We start from the raw sequence: 17,226 nt of genomic DNA, 5'->3' as shown, positions 1-17,226 counted from the left end.
ATTCATCTCGTGTTCAGTTCCTTAGTCTGGAATATGTTGAGGTTTCCTTCCCTTTCAGAAATCTGGTATGTGCTGTCATATTCACTTGCAATTAATACATGTCTGTTACAGTCCAATGGCTTTAACAATTGCAAACCTTCAAATATTTCTTCACCTTCTCCTAACCAGGTGTTACCATGGTATCCAGTCTGGCAGGAAAAAATCGCATAGTCTGCTCTTGACAACTGTGTTGATGAGTATTCCTGCTTTGTCTTATAGTTCTAATAAATACACTCCTATTGCTAAAAACTGTCTAAGAAATTTGATCATTCCATTAGCATTAAAAGGCTGCACAGAACTTTGTCATAATCCTTTAAGCAATTTTACAGCTCTATGCCCCTTGTTCATATTTTAAAACAGTAAGCAGGCATTCATGGACAGGATGTATTTTTACTATACGCTAATCTATCTCATATTCCAGTTAATTTTTGAAGGGTAATAATAAATGAAAATGAAAATTCATGTAAACAGCATGATATCACCTCAGGGTTGAAATTCTAAATGGACATGAATGAAAGTTACCTTGCTCCTACACTGAACTAATACTAGCTCTTCAGCAAGTGAACTGCTACAAGAAAGAAAATGTCCAGCCAGAGTTTGCTGTTCAGTGACCAGTACTAAAAACACATATGTAAGTCCAAATGTTACACTGATTAGAAAATAGGCAGTAATATAAATTAGGTATGTTATAAAAAAATGAAGGGTCTTTTTATTTGAATAATAATGATTTAGATAAAGATGAAGCTAGCCAGAATTTTTTCTGAATGGAAGATGAGGGGATATAGACTTCCTGGGGCTTTTTTTTGAATTACATTTCAGTTCATTACACCCATATTCTTTTGGCAGCTCACATGCAAGGGAAAAACTTTTAAATATTTATCACATCATACAGTTTCTCAATAAGCTTCTTACTAGCCTCCCAAACAACCCTTGAAACTCTTTTCAGTGGCAGATGCCCATAATTAGACTGAGACAATGCTATAAATTAGTTAGCTGCCTTTCCAGAAGACCATTAGATATGTTATCTGTCAAAGAAAAGCAAAAGTTAATAGAAAAACTTTACTAGGGTATTGAAAATTAAGTCATGGAAAACTAAGATTAAGCCTACTACTCTAATGTATTTTAGAAATGTTCTTAGCAGATAATATTCAATATTATTTAAAGTATTATAGCAAAAAGGTAACATTTACTCTACTGCCAACTAAAATTTTGCTAGTAAAGGAATTTATTTTTTTCCATGAGTGGGAAAGCTAGTATCCAATTTTACTAATAGTGGAAACAAAAGTGCGCATCTCTATACACTATGGTTTAAGTCATCTAGAGAAGAGAGGACACTGGCTGAGACTATAAGATGACTTCTTTTTGCTAACAGAAGAAAAAAGAAAGAAACAGAAGGGATGGAAATGTAAAACAGAATATTATATTAATTTTCAGTGCAGCCCTAATCTACATGATCCCACCCATGGTTATCAGACCAATTTGATACATGTGCAAGCGGCTTTAATTTCGGGTCTACATTTAGGTTGTCTAGCTGTTGGATCACAAATGTACTACTTGGCAAATGCAGACATGTTGGTTAAGGACATGGAATATTTGCATCTGAAAATAAACCCGTCACCTGCAGATCCTGTTGTGAGTAAAAAAAAAAAAAGATTTGAAAATTACATATAAAAAGACAAAGATATTTATTTTTATATATTCAGAAGAGTAGCACGTTTGAAAGATGGCTCTAATATGAGATTCTCTTCCAAACTAATGTCTTACATTACTTCAGTTAAACAAGTCAAGGCTACTTGGTGACAACTTAAAACTGCAACATTGGCTGCATGCTTTTAAACATAAAATTATCTTCTGACACAAACACCACAACCTTATTTATGTCAATGTATTCATTTTCATAATTATTCAGACATATAACAGAATTTTTACTTCTTTATTCTCTATCTGATGCATAATATAAGAAGTTATTGTGATTTTCGGTCACATTTATATATATTTTCAGAATTTATTTTTCTTTACAATTACCATCCATCATTTCTATCACTAGTGTAATTATTACATCATTGGAGCTTTTTTAGAGAGGTGTAAGCAAAAATTTAATGCCTAGAGACTATTTAAAAACAGACTGCATTTTATGTGTTGACTAAAATGGTGCTACTGATACATTTAAAAGAGCACTTCTAGATTCACTGTTGAATCATCCTTTTGGAGACCTGTACAGCTGTAAAGATTTATAGCTGAAGAGAAAGAAAATTTCACATAATATGGAGAAAAACTAAATGATTAAAAACTGAATATCCTTGAAAACAATTCTTAAGTTGAAAAGTCATAATCTGAAAAATTGCAAATACTTATGAAGGGTAATTTTCAAAGAAAGATTAAATACCTAATACAAAATTTAAGTAGATATCAAGAGTCCAACATCAAGTTTATAATTCTCCTTTCTCTACCTTTCTTCCACTTTGGAGCCATTAAAACTTACTGGATGGCTTATTTTGATCAGCATTTCTTTATAAATTTTAAATCTTGCAGCATTCACCATTCAGTCTGAACAATTGTTAGTTTCCTTTCCTCCCGAGTTAGATAGTGACTGGTCATGGGAAGGAGGAGTGGAAGGGGAGGCAGGTGAAGGATAAGCTTAAAAATTGGAAGATTTTTAAGTGAATGTACAAAGTCAGCCTGAATTTCATTCCAGTGTAAATTTTTGAGTGCTCATATGTTTCTGCATAATTTATTATACATTTTTTTCGTAGAAGCCTTATCGGTTATTTTGGTAGTTATCTGTGGATTTAAGAACATATCTTCAATGACCAAGATAGAAGAGTTCAAATTTAATTTAAATAATAGTAATAGTGTAATATATTCAATTGTGACAGCTAGGACATCAATTTATTCCCATGTGTATAACTGGTAGGGAAAATAATTTTAGAAAGGAAATATTAACTCAAGGAAATATTTGAAGGGATTAAGTCATCAAAATATTTTCAGAAGTCATTTAAAATCTTAAAAAAAAAAAGTCAAGGGAATAATGGAAACCACCAAAAGTATCAGGTATACTTGCCATTTAAAAATTGTCATAATTAACCCTTATTTTGCTCTAGCTTCTGCTTTTGCCTGGAAAGTCGGCTGAAGTCAGTTTAAGACAGGGCTCTGTATTGTTATTCACACTACTCTGATAATTTCTATAGACCTAGGGAATTACTGTAGCTGAAACCAGAAGTTCATCCTAACCATTATAAAATTCCCTCCTGTGTCAGAGGATCAGTACTGAACCAGAAAGGACATAAAATCTCTGTACTGACCATTTAAAAAAAAAAAAAAATTATTTTCCATGACAGAAGTAGAAAAAAGTTGTAAGTGATGCTAAATTACTGGAATATAAAATAAAACAAAGAAATCTCTTTGCAGGTCAATGATTTGAAATTGTGTGAGATGATACAGAAGTCTTTTGGAACTACTGTTGTACAAATTGAATTATTGTCTCTTACAGTCAATAGTTGATGCTGAGAGTCAACACTTCATGAGAACATGTCAGTACATGTGAATAAGGTATACAACAAAGTAAGATGTGAATCCGTCTCTCAAACTAAGAAATACTTGCTGAAGGTAAGTATTGGGTGACCTAATGATAAAGGGTGGTTGATCATTTCCATTAAGTGGAAAAGATAGCTGGTTACAGAACTGTACTGGTGGTAGGTTGGTCATTTTGCTGTAGGCAGATCTTTGTAAAAGAGTACACTGAACTGACTTATTAGTACCCATCCTTCCTCCAGAACTTGAACAAGTACATTAGTGTCATGAGGAATGTTGGTATGACAAAAAACATATCTTTTTAAGTTTTCAGATACTGCATATCCTGGGTTTGTTAGTACAATATACTTCCTTTGTCTGGAAAAGAGAGCAACTGTACCTGTCTGTAAAAGACTGTGCCGGTGAGGCCCACCATCACCACAGCAGATATGTTGTCTCAACACTGCTAAGACAGGAAACTCATGCCATCACCACAGTGAATATATTGTTAAGGCAGGAGGATAACACCACTGCCACTGCAGAGATTTAAGGCAGGAGGATAACACCACTGCCACTGCAGAGATTTATCTATACCTTGTTAAAGGAGGAAACCAACTAATGCCATGGAGCAATGGGGGAGGCTGATCCTGCAAAACTTAACCAAACCCCTGTGCATGTGCCCAGACTTGGGGTCAGGGGGATCAAGGTGCCTGGAGGCCCTTGAGGAATGTTGGGCACATACACCATTGTCAGGTGGAAGGTGTGGTTAAGCAGAACAGCTTGTAACTCTATAAAAAACAGAACCAACTAACATGGGATGGAACGTTCCCCCACTGGACTTGAAAACAAATCAGACTGTCAGGATGCCGCAGCTCCAGGGTGGTAGCTATTGCTTTGAACTCTTTCCTTTTCATTTCTTCTTTCTTTCCTTCCTTCCTTTCTCTCTCTTTATCTCTCTATTTATTGTTATCTATTTAATGTTGGGCAAATAAAGTTCCTTGGCTCTTGACTCTGTTTTGAGTCTTAATTATGTTCCCAAGAATGCAAACAGAACCACGCTGCTGTCTCAGACCGGCATGCGACACTGTCCTGTATCATTAAATTCTGGTTGCTGGAGTGACATATTACCTACATGTCCTCCATATCTTTCATGCTGAAGACAGGAGAAATAGAATAGTGACTTAGACATTAATGTTTAACCAGGGTATAACAAATTTAAATGCTATTTCTGATCCATTACAGATTTAATGTTCCACTTTAAGTATCAAAATGGTTCACTTCGTTCTTAGCATTTTTTTTCAGCATTATAGTCAGTAGTATTTTAGATGGAAACAAAAATTTGTTTTTGTACAGAAGGGCATCAGAGGTCTGAAAGTGTCTTTCTATGAGCAATAAATGATATTAGCCATTCTTCCATTAAGTTCCAGTCCAGCATGACACTATTTTCATAAAACAGTGGCCTGCTCCAATTCATTCATATGCAACAGTAGAATAGCAACAGTACACGATGTTATTCATGAGCACGTGCACATACATAACCCCATCCTTTCAGTGATAAAAGAGTTAAAGAAATGTAGAATAAGAATACAAGCAAAACTACACAGTAAAATGAAAATTAAGTAGAAGAGGAAAGCTTAAGATTTTTAGTCTTCTGATTAATGAGATAAATAACTAGAAATGCAGAAGTATAGCAAAGGATATTTGATCCTTTTCTATCAGCTAAATTAGATTATGAGCCTGTGAAAATGAAGACTTTTGCAAGATGTACATGAAGCGTTGAACCTAATAAGACCCTAGAACAATCATTTGTCTCCCATGTTTTGTAACAAGGTCAGAATTTTTAATGATTCTTTTTGGTGGAGCTTCTAAATTGCAGAGTGCAAAAGAGAACTTTCTTCATTTTAGAAATATTCACAGCTCTATGAACTCTATAGGTTTATCTTTCAGCTAAGGTGTGATTTTCGAGGAAGTAGCCAATAACAGTTTTCATTCATTAAATGAGAAAATAGTTCAACTTTTTTTAAAATGGACTAAAGTGCAATAAATCTTGGAAAAAACCATACTTCATCTTCTGTTTTGACTCAGAGAGAAACCTGATTTTTTTGAAGATTTAGGTTGTGTCATTTGCAGGATTTCTTAGCTTAGAAGAATTTTTCAGTGAAGATTTTGCTCTGCAAGTTTTACTCTGTTTTATATAAAGCTGTTCTTGAATCTTCATGCAACAGGTGTAAAATCACTGAGTTTTGCAATATATTGACTTACAGTCTAATAAGCTGAACTGAGATATATATGGTCAATTTTTTTTCTTAATTAGATATAAATAAATAAAATTTAATAAAGAAACACACAGCCCGTATTTTCTTTTGCTCCAGATTGAAACTGGAATAACTGAATGCTTTATTCAATTAGTAATATTAATTCTCAGCATTATTCGATTCAACCAATACTACTGTTGTTTCCTATGCATTCCACACCTGTATGGCTGAGGGATACAAAACTGGGAGATACCATTACCATTTTATTTTAAAATGGTGAAGACCAGATTATTTAAAATATTTGAAATAAGAAACTGTGTCTTGATCTTTTGTCACATGAATCACATTTAAAATGACTAGAGAAAGTTATGTGAAGCTTCATGGAAATAGATAGTGTTCTGAAATAAAGTTTATGTATTATACAACTCAGTATAGTTGTAATGACAACATAAAATTAGTCATTCACTCATCCTTGTATAATCATTTCCTCACATATAGGTTACCGAACACTGTCTTCTCATGTGCCTTGGGAGAAGGGAGGGATTTATAAACTGTGGCCTGACTAGAAACTAACCAGGAGATAACCAAGGGGTTTCGTTCTGGACAAGTTGTCCAACTGCGGGATGAGCAGCTTTACAGTGTGGGGGGTGAAAAACTGACTCTGTACGCCATAATGTGTCCCATATCCCTAGGAAGAAATCCCCCTCAAATCAAAAGATGCTACAGCATTATTTCATCTTGATCTGGTTTACATCCAAACTGTGGGGCTGAGGCTCTCCTCAGACATCTCTGGGAGGGGTTTGGACAGGGTATCCCTTCCTTTGAGTCCTCACTTTGTGTTTTTCACCTTTCTTTTTGCTTGTGTGCCTTTCTGAGTTAGTGGAGTGAGGCTTTAAATGGGCTGATAGCCCCTGTGATGGGCCTGCAAATAGCCATGGCTCCCTCATCCATCATTGTCTCTCGGTGTTCTAACGTAAAATATCTTACTTGATTGCCTTTTGAGGAATAGAGAGCATCATTTTTAATAGAATTTCAAAGGCATTCAGTTAGATACACAAATTCTTTGTACACAGGGTGACTGCACATCCAGTTTTCAGAAAAATAGATGGTGGCTTGAATTAGGAACAAAACAGAGTATTGCTGGATAAATTTATATCAGTGCTTAAATATTACTGAATCTAAAAAGTTAACAGGACTTTCACCTGCTGAGATAAATCAGCATTACTATGTTTTTCTTTTTTCAGTGTCCTGCTTCTAGAAATGGTCATGACAGGTACATAAAACAGCAAATAAATAAAAAAAAAATAAAATAAAAGGGAGAGAGAAAGAAGAATCATAGGTGAAAAGAATTTACAAAAAAATTGAATAAAATAATTAAAAATAAATGAAAAGACAATAAAATATACATGGAAATGGAACAGCTCTGATGTCTATCCAGACTGCGGTATCATTGCTGGCTATTGAGCCTTACAGACTCAGTTCCCAAAGGAAGCAGTCTCCTGTTTACTCTTCTTAGGGGAAGGTTTCAGTCATAGCCCCCTAGGTACTACACTGTGAGAGTTTCCTTTCAAGAAACAAGGCTGAAATAGTTCAAGAGCAAGTCCATTAAAACTAAGCAATATTTATTGACTCTTTCACTTATTTGGACAAAATACAATTTGAAAGAGATTCTACTTGTACGGAACCTTCCTTAGTCTTCATATTTCTGCTGGTAACGAGGATCAGACAGGTCTCTATTCCCCTTTGTGAGCTGAGACAAACTTATATTTTCTGTAGTCTGCTGAGTGGGGTTCACCTCAGTCTAACTTCAAATCCAGATTTACTTTCCCCACATACTAGTCTCTAGCTATTATTTCTAGCAGTTACAAGAAATAAAAATGCCAGAATATTCTTTCAATGCAAACCTTTTCTTGGCGTTAACTATTTATTGTTTTGTATTAAACCGGTAAACAAAATGTGAGCGATCCCTTTTAAGTCTGTGCTTCATTTTCAGGGGAAGTTTGAATAAATACTGACATTGTATCTTGTAATTTCTCCTTCATTAATTTGTGACCATTTCTTTTCATAATTTGTGGGGTAAAAATTAAAGATCAGATGAGCAGGAATAGATTTCCACTAAGAAACAAAATTATAATGGAAATAGTGAAAATGGTTGATCTATGAAGGCAGGCAAGCTATTTTGGTTTATTACCAGCTGAAATATCACATTCTGATTGGACCTGTGTATCAAAAAGTAGTTAAAGTCTAAAACTTTGGTAATCAATACACTCTCATTTTCACATGAATAAAGAGCATCACATTCTCAAAAAAATAAAAGACTTGCACACCAAAGTAAAAAACAAACAAATGAACCACCAATCTTGTTAAAATATGTTCGTTTACAAAATGAACTGATATTTTTACCAACACAAAAAACCTATTCTAAATTTCACTGAAGCAAATAGAAAATCTACTGATTTCAATGAGCTTTCAAAAGATTATAATCTTCTCATACAGATTCTTAACAATACTAGAGATTTGTGACAACTAAATGTTGACTTAACATTATAAAAATGAAAATATCTAATATACCACTTGACAATGATAGATGAGATTTTTTTCCATTCTGGCTTACTTTATTTGTTCTATTCAGAGACATCACTATAAAGACAGGAAAAGATGTAAATTGTAATGTGCACTGGGCAATAACTGAAGAAGTATTGATCTTTATATTAAAACCGAGATGTGAAAGTGGTTTTCAAATTTTTCCCCACTTTGATTGAAAAGAGTCATTATTCTACTCTCATTTTTCTTGGGAAAAAAAAAACAAAACAAAAACAGATTGGGCTATTTGAATCCACTGATGTTGAGATTATCATTATATGGGCCTAACTTGTTCTGTTGTCTTTTTTCCAGACTGAAGGCAACCTTATGGTAAGAATATTACACAACTGTTTCTTAAATGGAAGAGATTTCAGACCTTCGACCATTACAATTACATTTCTCTGAATTTCTTCCAGCTCTCCTGTACAGTTTTTCGATAAGCAGAGCAGGTGTGGCAAAACTGTATCTTGCACACAAATGTGTATCTGAAGACCATGCTGATGTGATGCACAGTTTTGATTTTCAGTGTTGATATGATATATTGCTGAAATCTAATATACTTATAGTGATAACAAATAAACAAAAAAACCATGTTCACTCATGATGACTTAATTTACTTAAGCACTTATAAAAAGTGTTACCAAAAAAATTTAATAATCAATAATTAATGCAGTTGTTCTCACAAGATTCCAATGTGATGAAAATTTCTATTATAAATTGAGAGACAGAAGAATGACAGCTACAGCACAGTCAGTAGAAACTTATATCGAACTCTTTAACCATACAAAAAGCTTGCAAATGTTGCTTCATGGCCAGTTGTCAGCTACCTTGGTCAACTTTAGTGTTGGATTTGTATATTTCATCAGAGACACTTTGCATATGTGCATGTATTTTCCCTTTAATACCATTGCTTTTTTCCCAAGCATAGTTGGAAAGCACATAAGTATGAGCTTATAGTCATCTTTGTAATACATAATTAAATCAGATATGTGCGTGCCATTTGCAATTAGATTACATGGTCTTGGAGTCCTGGTAGAATCATAGAATCATTTAGGTTGGAAAAAACCCTTTAAGATCATCAAGTCCAACCGTTAATCTGCCAAGTCCACCGCTAAACCATGCCTCTAAGCAGCATGTCCATGTGATTTTTAAACACTTCCAGGGATGGTATTTCCACCACCTCCTTGGGCAGTCTGTTCCAATGCTTCACCACCCTTTCAGTGAATAATTTTTTCCAAACATCCAATACAAACCTCCCCTGGCACAACTTGAAGCCATTTCCTCTTGTCCTTATTATCTTGGAGAAGAGATCTAGCCCACCTATCTACAACCTCCTTTCAGTTAGCTGTAGAGAGCCATAAGATACCCTCTGATCCTCCTCATCTCCAGGCTAAACAACCCAAGTTCCCTCAACTGCTCCTCATAAGATTTGTGCTCCAGACCCTTCACCAGCTTTGTTGTCCTTCTCTGGACATGTTCCATCACCTTTACATCCCTTTTGAAGTGAGGGGCCCAAAATTGACCACAGCATTTGAGGTGTGAAATTCAAGGTGGTAGAAACATCTTATCCTGGATCATTGTCAGATGGAATCTGTATGCAGTTTAAGTTCATCTGTCCTCATACAGCATGCTGCCCAAGTTATAGATATCCTACAGATGTTATCATTGGTTTGTGAAGTTTAGTCTAAGAACACGGCTGACTTTACTGTTCCAAGCTCTTAAACACAGTGTAGACACTGCTTCAATGCCTTTGCTTTGGCAATAACTTAGGCAATGGCAGAGGCAAAATCACAAGCCACATATGATTTTGCATTTTGCATTAGTACTTCTGTCATTCCAGTCTTCTAGATCATTTAATTCTTCCTGCAAGAATTTATTGTCCTCCATAGATTGGTTATGTGTAGTAGTTTTCTATCATCCCCCCATCTCAAATCTCACTTACCTGGTTTATACTCCTAGGACACTGATGAATACAATGAGTAGTTAGTTGAACAGCATTGCTCAACAGCAGTGAACCCCAGGGATCACAATTAAATATTGCATATGTCTACATTTGACAATATCTCCTTTTGTAATACAATACAATGAAGCCTTACTTGAATCACCTAAGTTAAAAATTAAAATCTTCATTTCTGAGCCATGACCACTCTCACAGATAGGAAGCATGAAGCTTTGTTAGTAAAATATTTAATCCTGCTTTTTCTTTTCAGTATTTATCTATGGTACTTCTTTAACAAAAATAATGCACCTACCTAGAAAAAGGAGTTCTAGACTAGGCAGTATTTTGCCATTGTGAGTGTTTTACAACTCACTTAATTAGTGCTCTGTTTTTACTCCATTCTGACTAAATTTGTCCCTTAGTGTTCCTGTGTTCAGTGACCTTACCTTCACAGTTTGTTGATGGGCTGCCTGTATCTTTCATGGTACACATATTTTGACAACTCTGGTGGTATTAATTGGTCTCTCAGGAGCTTTCCATAATAAATCTATCTCACTGGCTGTCACAAGTACATATGAACTCTCTGCCGTCCTTATCTTCATTGTTCAGCAGAGCCATACAAAAGAGAAGGATGTGAAGCGACATAGCAAATGTGATATCAGTTTTTCTTCCTTTACACTTTACTATTCAGAATGTAAGATAACAAGTCATGATCAAAGAAGGTTGTAGGACCTCTGCATATTCCTTGCAACCTCTGGAAAAGAATCAAAAGTTCTGAGAACACAAACAGTTCCTTCAAAGCACAACAACCAAATGCCACTACACAGTGTGGGTGCAGTACCAAAGTAGGCAACTGGAGATATTACAGGCTTAAAGGTGGGAATTAGCACTTCTGAGATCACAGTTTTCTCTGAAAACCCTCAGAGAAAGTGTTTGTTGAAAACAGGGGGAAATATTGGGATCTTAGTATAGGCTAACACTCGCACAGGAAATTAAATTTCACTTAAAGGGTAGGTAGCAACCGTTTGGTGGTGAGGGGAATCACTGTTGCAAGGGTCCTTCCAGTAGCATCTTCAATTGAATCAACAGAGATTATCTGAGTCACTGTTTTGCTTGAATCATTATTTTGGGGTTTTTTTTTGTAATCCAGCTAGCCATGGTCCTATATGCCCACCACCACACATGCATAATTCATTGATATTGGTGCAGCATAACTACATGTGAAACATCTCTTAAATATCATAACTACATGCAAAAGACTTTTAAGTGACCTTTGCTGCAGGAACAGCTTCAGCTGACCATTTACAAATATCTTATCTTATGTTTAAACTGGTGCCTCTGCAGCAAGGACACTTTGAGACAGGCTACCCAAGGTGTCAATCAACGCATTAAGAAATATCAAGTGGACTAGATAGATCAAGACTTAGCTTTGAAGAAACTTCTAGAACTATTCCAGATTCCCACATGTAATAATCAGCCTTACACTTCATTGTGAAGATCCAGTCAGTCACCCAGTTTAATTCTGGTCTTTTGTCTCAAACCAGTCCATTAGCTTATCTATGCAAATTATTGGCTGGAAATTTCGGGGCTATCCAAGGAATTAATGATGTACAAGCACTGGGTCTGTATACAGGTTACAGCGTAATTGCAACCAAAGAACATACTTGATTTTTGTACTAGTAACTCACTAATAACTTAAGTCTCATAGCTCTTGCCACAAATAAGAGAGAACATCCATAAAAGGAACCTTTGGCAATTTTAAAATTAGAAATCAGATAGTATCTTTTTACAATGATAAAATATACCTTGGCAGATTTGGCTTCAAAAGTTATTTTCAAAGTTTGGAGTGATGTTCTTCTTTATGGATAGTTTGTGAACAATTTGTTGCTGGGCTGGAAGTGTCATGCTTATAGAATCTATGATCATATTTTTACTTACCTTTCTAGATTATATAAAGATGACCAGTCACTGGTAACATTTTGTCTTTATTTTGATAAAATGTTTAGAAATGAAAATATTACAAGCATAGAATCTGACTTTTACTTTTGGCAAATATTGTGACTTCAAGTTTCCTCTTTACTTTTGGCTGAAGTAACTTGTGCTTTCTGAAGGACCACGCAAGTTTGTGCAAGAAGATCACAAGTGAAATCAATGGCAATCTATTATAAAATACGCAGAAATAAAAAAATAAAATGCTTGTGTTTTTCCCTTCAGAATATTAAAGTCATCTTTTGGATCAGGAAGAGCAAGCATTGTGAGTACTGGCTGTGAATGAGTTGTCAGTGTTTAACCAAGAACATTACTTTATGCTTACTAATATAGAAGGATATTATTAATTACTACTTTAGTGCATAATTAACTCTTTAATATATTATTAAGTATAACAGGTGGATTCATAATGCAGGAATTAATAAAAACAGCAATTGAAAGAGAATAGATTATAAAGATGACTATGGAATTTTTATGGTCCACTTATCAAAGCTTACCTTAAAAATTTATAATTATATATCAATGAACAAACTTGTAATAATTATGAACTAATAATACTCTATTTCCTAAAAACCTTTGGCACAATATAAGGGTTATGTGTATGCAGTAAGTTTTGCCGAACAATCCTAAAAGCATTTTCAAGCGTCTCAGGAAGTCCCAGTAATAAAGTAATGCTTCAGTAAGTAATGCTTCAGTTCTCTCTTAAAGAAAAAGAAAGAATTAGCTGTTGTAGGTAACAAATTTTTATTATTAAAATGCAAGGACAGACCTCTCACTTTTTTAATTTTTTAAATGATCAGTCTCAATGAAGCGAATAGGTTCATGTGTGCCTATACCTACAAATGTGTTGATGTATTTTCAAATTCAGAGTATAAATCTGTTCTTCAAGAGACATTTCTAACTTGGAAGCTGAAAGAAGCAATCACTTTTATTCTATATTCAGATCTGCTTCAAGCAAATGCCAACTAGAACATTTTATTCTGATAGGAATTTCAGAGGGTTTGCTTTTTTTTTTTTTTTTTTTAGTACAAATGCTAATTTAATGGGGTAGAAATGGGGTACTGTTCATTTTTTTTATTCACATCTCATTGTCTTTCAACACAGTATGGTATGATTGAGGTTCTGGTTATATTTTCTGAGTGGTTTTTATCACCCATATTTCATTTGCACAGACTGGGGGGGGAGCATTTCTACAGATTTACTTAAAAAGTCTTATTTTGTTCATGTTATCCTCGAGAGACAGGAAATCAAGACAGAACAGTAGGCATTAAACACCCCATTTGAACTCCATTTTTTCAATTCGGCAATCTTTACTTGTACTTTATGAGGAATTTCAGATATAAATAGTGCAGTGTAGAAAAAGTCTAAGGCATACATGCAGCTTCTTCAACATCCTATGACTGTCACCATATGTAAGGGTATGAAAGCTTATTGTCAATCTGAACCTGTGTTTTAGTTTGTGCCGGTACCTCCCCAAACCTCTACTACTGCTCCCTGAAGATGCAACATTTTTTAGAGAGATCATTATGCCTTCTGCTTAAGCAAGAAGCACATGTAGCTTTAAGCTATAGTTTTATTCAGTTTTCATGACCTGACTTAATCAATATCAGCTTCATCAGTGTCAAGGTCTTATTCTTACATTTGTCCCTAGTAAGTATAGTCAAACATGTATGTACTCAGGAGGGTTATGAAAGGTCTGTCCTGCTTCCCATTAACTTCAGCAAGTTTTTATATACTTCACTCAGTGGGGTTGACGCCACATAGCTACATCACTCTTACCATCTGTGAACACCAGAGCTGCATTCCCTTCCAATACCAGGTTTTGCAGTTCTTTATCTGTAATATAATGTTCTATTCTTTTATGCTATACATCTCTGTTGATACATTCATGACTTAAAGCTAGTATAGCCAACAACTGCAAGATTCATGTAAGTAGAATTCTAGTGGCATCATATTCCTCTCTCGTTTCTAAATTCATATGATAATGTATCTTTTTACAGAGATTTAGTGAGGAAAGGGAAGATTAAAGCCCAATTTCTATCTGACGATTCTATGTTCAGGAACAGATTTGGGGATAACACCACAAATTAGCAGTTTTCAGGGCAATAAAAAAATTGACCGTCACAAGACTGGAGGTGGTATCTTTTAATTCTAAAAAATAATAATAATAATCTGCTAACATTCCCAGTTGTGTGTATATACATACAATAACTATTTGTGAATTTCTCTCTACACATTATAAACAAGCTTAGGGAGATTGGTTATCCTGAATGAAAAATGACTTTTGTGAATACTCCTCTAATTTCTTAATGGCACAGAATATCACAGGAAGTGATGCTAATGTGTTAGGACTGATATCTAAGATCACTCATGTCGTTAGTGGGTAGAGCGATGCTGGAGATACTTTTAAGGGACATCCTTGTGTCTGTAAAAGAACAGGCATATGCTGTGAACATAAGAAAGTTAGTGTCCTGAGAAACTATATATCTTTCAATTTTTTAAGCAGGTGTTTTTTAATTACATAGAGCTGTATTTTAATAAGGTGTCCTTTGTATTTACATTTACAGCTGCAAACTTGTAAATAACAGAAATATTTTCTCCTGAAATTTAATTTCCATATTTCTGAAGTGACATTGTCAATAAAATATGCTATACGGGAAATGTAGGTCCTATCAAATTCAATACTAGCTTCATCATTTACTTCAATGACAGTTGAATTATACCATATAGAAAGCTATTTTCAAAGGAATGGAATTCTTATCCTTTTTTTTTTCCTGTCATATTATGTGATATTGTTATGCATGCTTAAATGTTTGATGTATTCCACCAGATAGCTGGATGTATTGCAGTCAGGAGTACAGGGGATCTTTTTGTACCTATCTGTTGTTCAAACATTAAACATCTGCACTACAGCAAGAATGAGGTAGGGTACATTTGAAAAACCACTGTAAAGTGCATAGCTCATATGTTTTTGTTACTGTTGCATTTAGATCTGTTTAATTTGGGATAGCTTGAATAAGTTTTCAAATGTAGAACGAGTATGGTCTTTCAGGAATTTAAAACCAATTCAGTTGCTAGTTGGTAAGCTGTTTAAACAGAAACAAAATTAGAAATTACCAGTTTCAAATTATCTTCTATACTCCTGTAACTCAAAGATGGCATTTAAAACATGAGTCTTTAGTAGGAAAAGTACAAATGTTATCTTGTTAAAAAAGCAGCTACTGCATATGAATGGGGATATTATTCAACATAAAATCACAACGCCTTTCAGCATATGAATTTAATGTGCATGTGCAGCAATCTTTCTGACACTATAAAGCTTCAGAGGATCCATTACTGTCTCCTAGTTTACAATCTATGCACTAACAGGTTTCATGATAGACAGAGCTATTACACACTCTGTTCTGCCAATGTTATTACTTCAGGGAGAGATAAATTAAACAAAAGATGTGAAATAGGAAAAAGGTATTAATGTGTAACAAAGTTGTTTCAAATATAACAATACATTTGCTATAATATTATGTAACACAAGCCAGTGACTGTCATTGAACAAAGAAACAAAGCAAAACAATAGTTTAGATTCAGTCCTTTTTTTAATTGCAATTGAAATAATTGCTTCTGTAAATTAGCTTGATGGGTAGTGTTGCTGAAGCACACTCCTGGAACGCAGAAAAGTGACTTCTCAAAAAGCATCCTTTTGAAGAATACTTCTAAGGAAGGTCTTTTGTACCTTTTCCGTATCAGTTTCTCCTGAGCTCTTTCTGAATCCTATTAGTCACAGAATCTTGCTGTCAGGAAACATATAATTTTATTTTATTTTTGTGTTTGGTGTGGTTTTACTTAAGCAGACAGCAAAATAAGAAAGGCACACTTAGTACCAACCCACTCATTTAAATCATTCATATTAAACTCATTGATATCTACAGGGCAACTTATGCAGATAAAATATAAGACCTACAATCTTATCTTTTCGTAAGGTAAGGCAGATCCATGTTAATCTGTTTCCAACAATATAGGATGCTGTAGTGAAGTTAAAGGACCAAATTATGACTCCATGTAACAAATCAGAAAATACAATGGTGTAAAAATAGATGATTAATTTAATAGGAGATTCCCTCAAGGATCCCACCTGCCAGCCACAGCAGGATGGGCTTCTCTTCCATGTCCCATGTTATATCTTTCAGGACCATTTGGAGGCCCTTCATGGTCCAGAAGCTATGAAAAAGCAGCAAGCAGCTGTTGTTCATACAAAAGGAAACACTCCTAATGACAGCAGCAAGACAAATTCTTCATAAGTAGGGCTAAAAGTTAAGAGTTTCTGTATAAATTGATAATCATCCAGTTTATCAGGCCAAATTTGCAAGTCCGGGTAACTGACTCTGTCGACTAAACACGTTGCAGCTTTTTCCCTACTGCCAGACTACAGTATAGAAATTTTTCCTTCTCATAGTCTAAAAAGTGAGTTCAGTACTCTATAAGGACAACAAGATTCATTCAAAGACTGTAAATTAACTTGTGCAGTCTACCATGTTTGTCTGTCTTGTACAGAGCAATGAATATTATGGTAGCACTCCATAGCACAAAGTACACTTCAAGTATTTGCAGATCTGGATCAGCTTACACATTTCCAAACAGTTACACTGCCCATGCCTTTGGTGTATTTTAAAAGATTTACATATTTACCAAAAGAAGAAAGTCTTTTTATATTTTGAGCCTTTAATAACTCTCAAAAGCAAGAAGCTGGCAAAACATCAGGATTGGCATGATTTTATGATTTTTGCACAGATGTTCATAAAATTAATGTAATCTTTATAATTGCTCTTATAATTTGGACATTCACAGAAGGATATTGACTTTAATTACAAAACTCATCTGAATACTAATGAAGGTGTCGCTTAAAGTGTGAGTACA

This window comes from Falco cherrug, chromosome 6 (assembly GCF_023634085.1).
Source record: "Falco cherrug isolate bFalChe1 chromosome 6, bFalChe1.pri, whole genome shotgun sequence".
Classification (NCBI taxonomy): Eukaryota; Metazoa; Chordata; class Aves; order Falconiformes; family Falconidae; genus Falco; species Falco cherrug.
Note: the sequence above shows the minus strand (reverse complement) of the source record.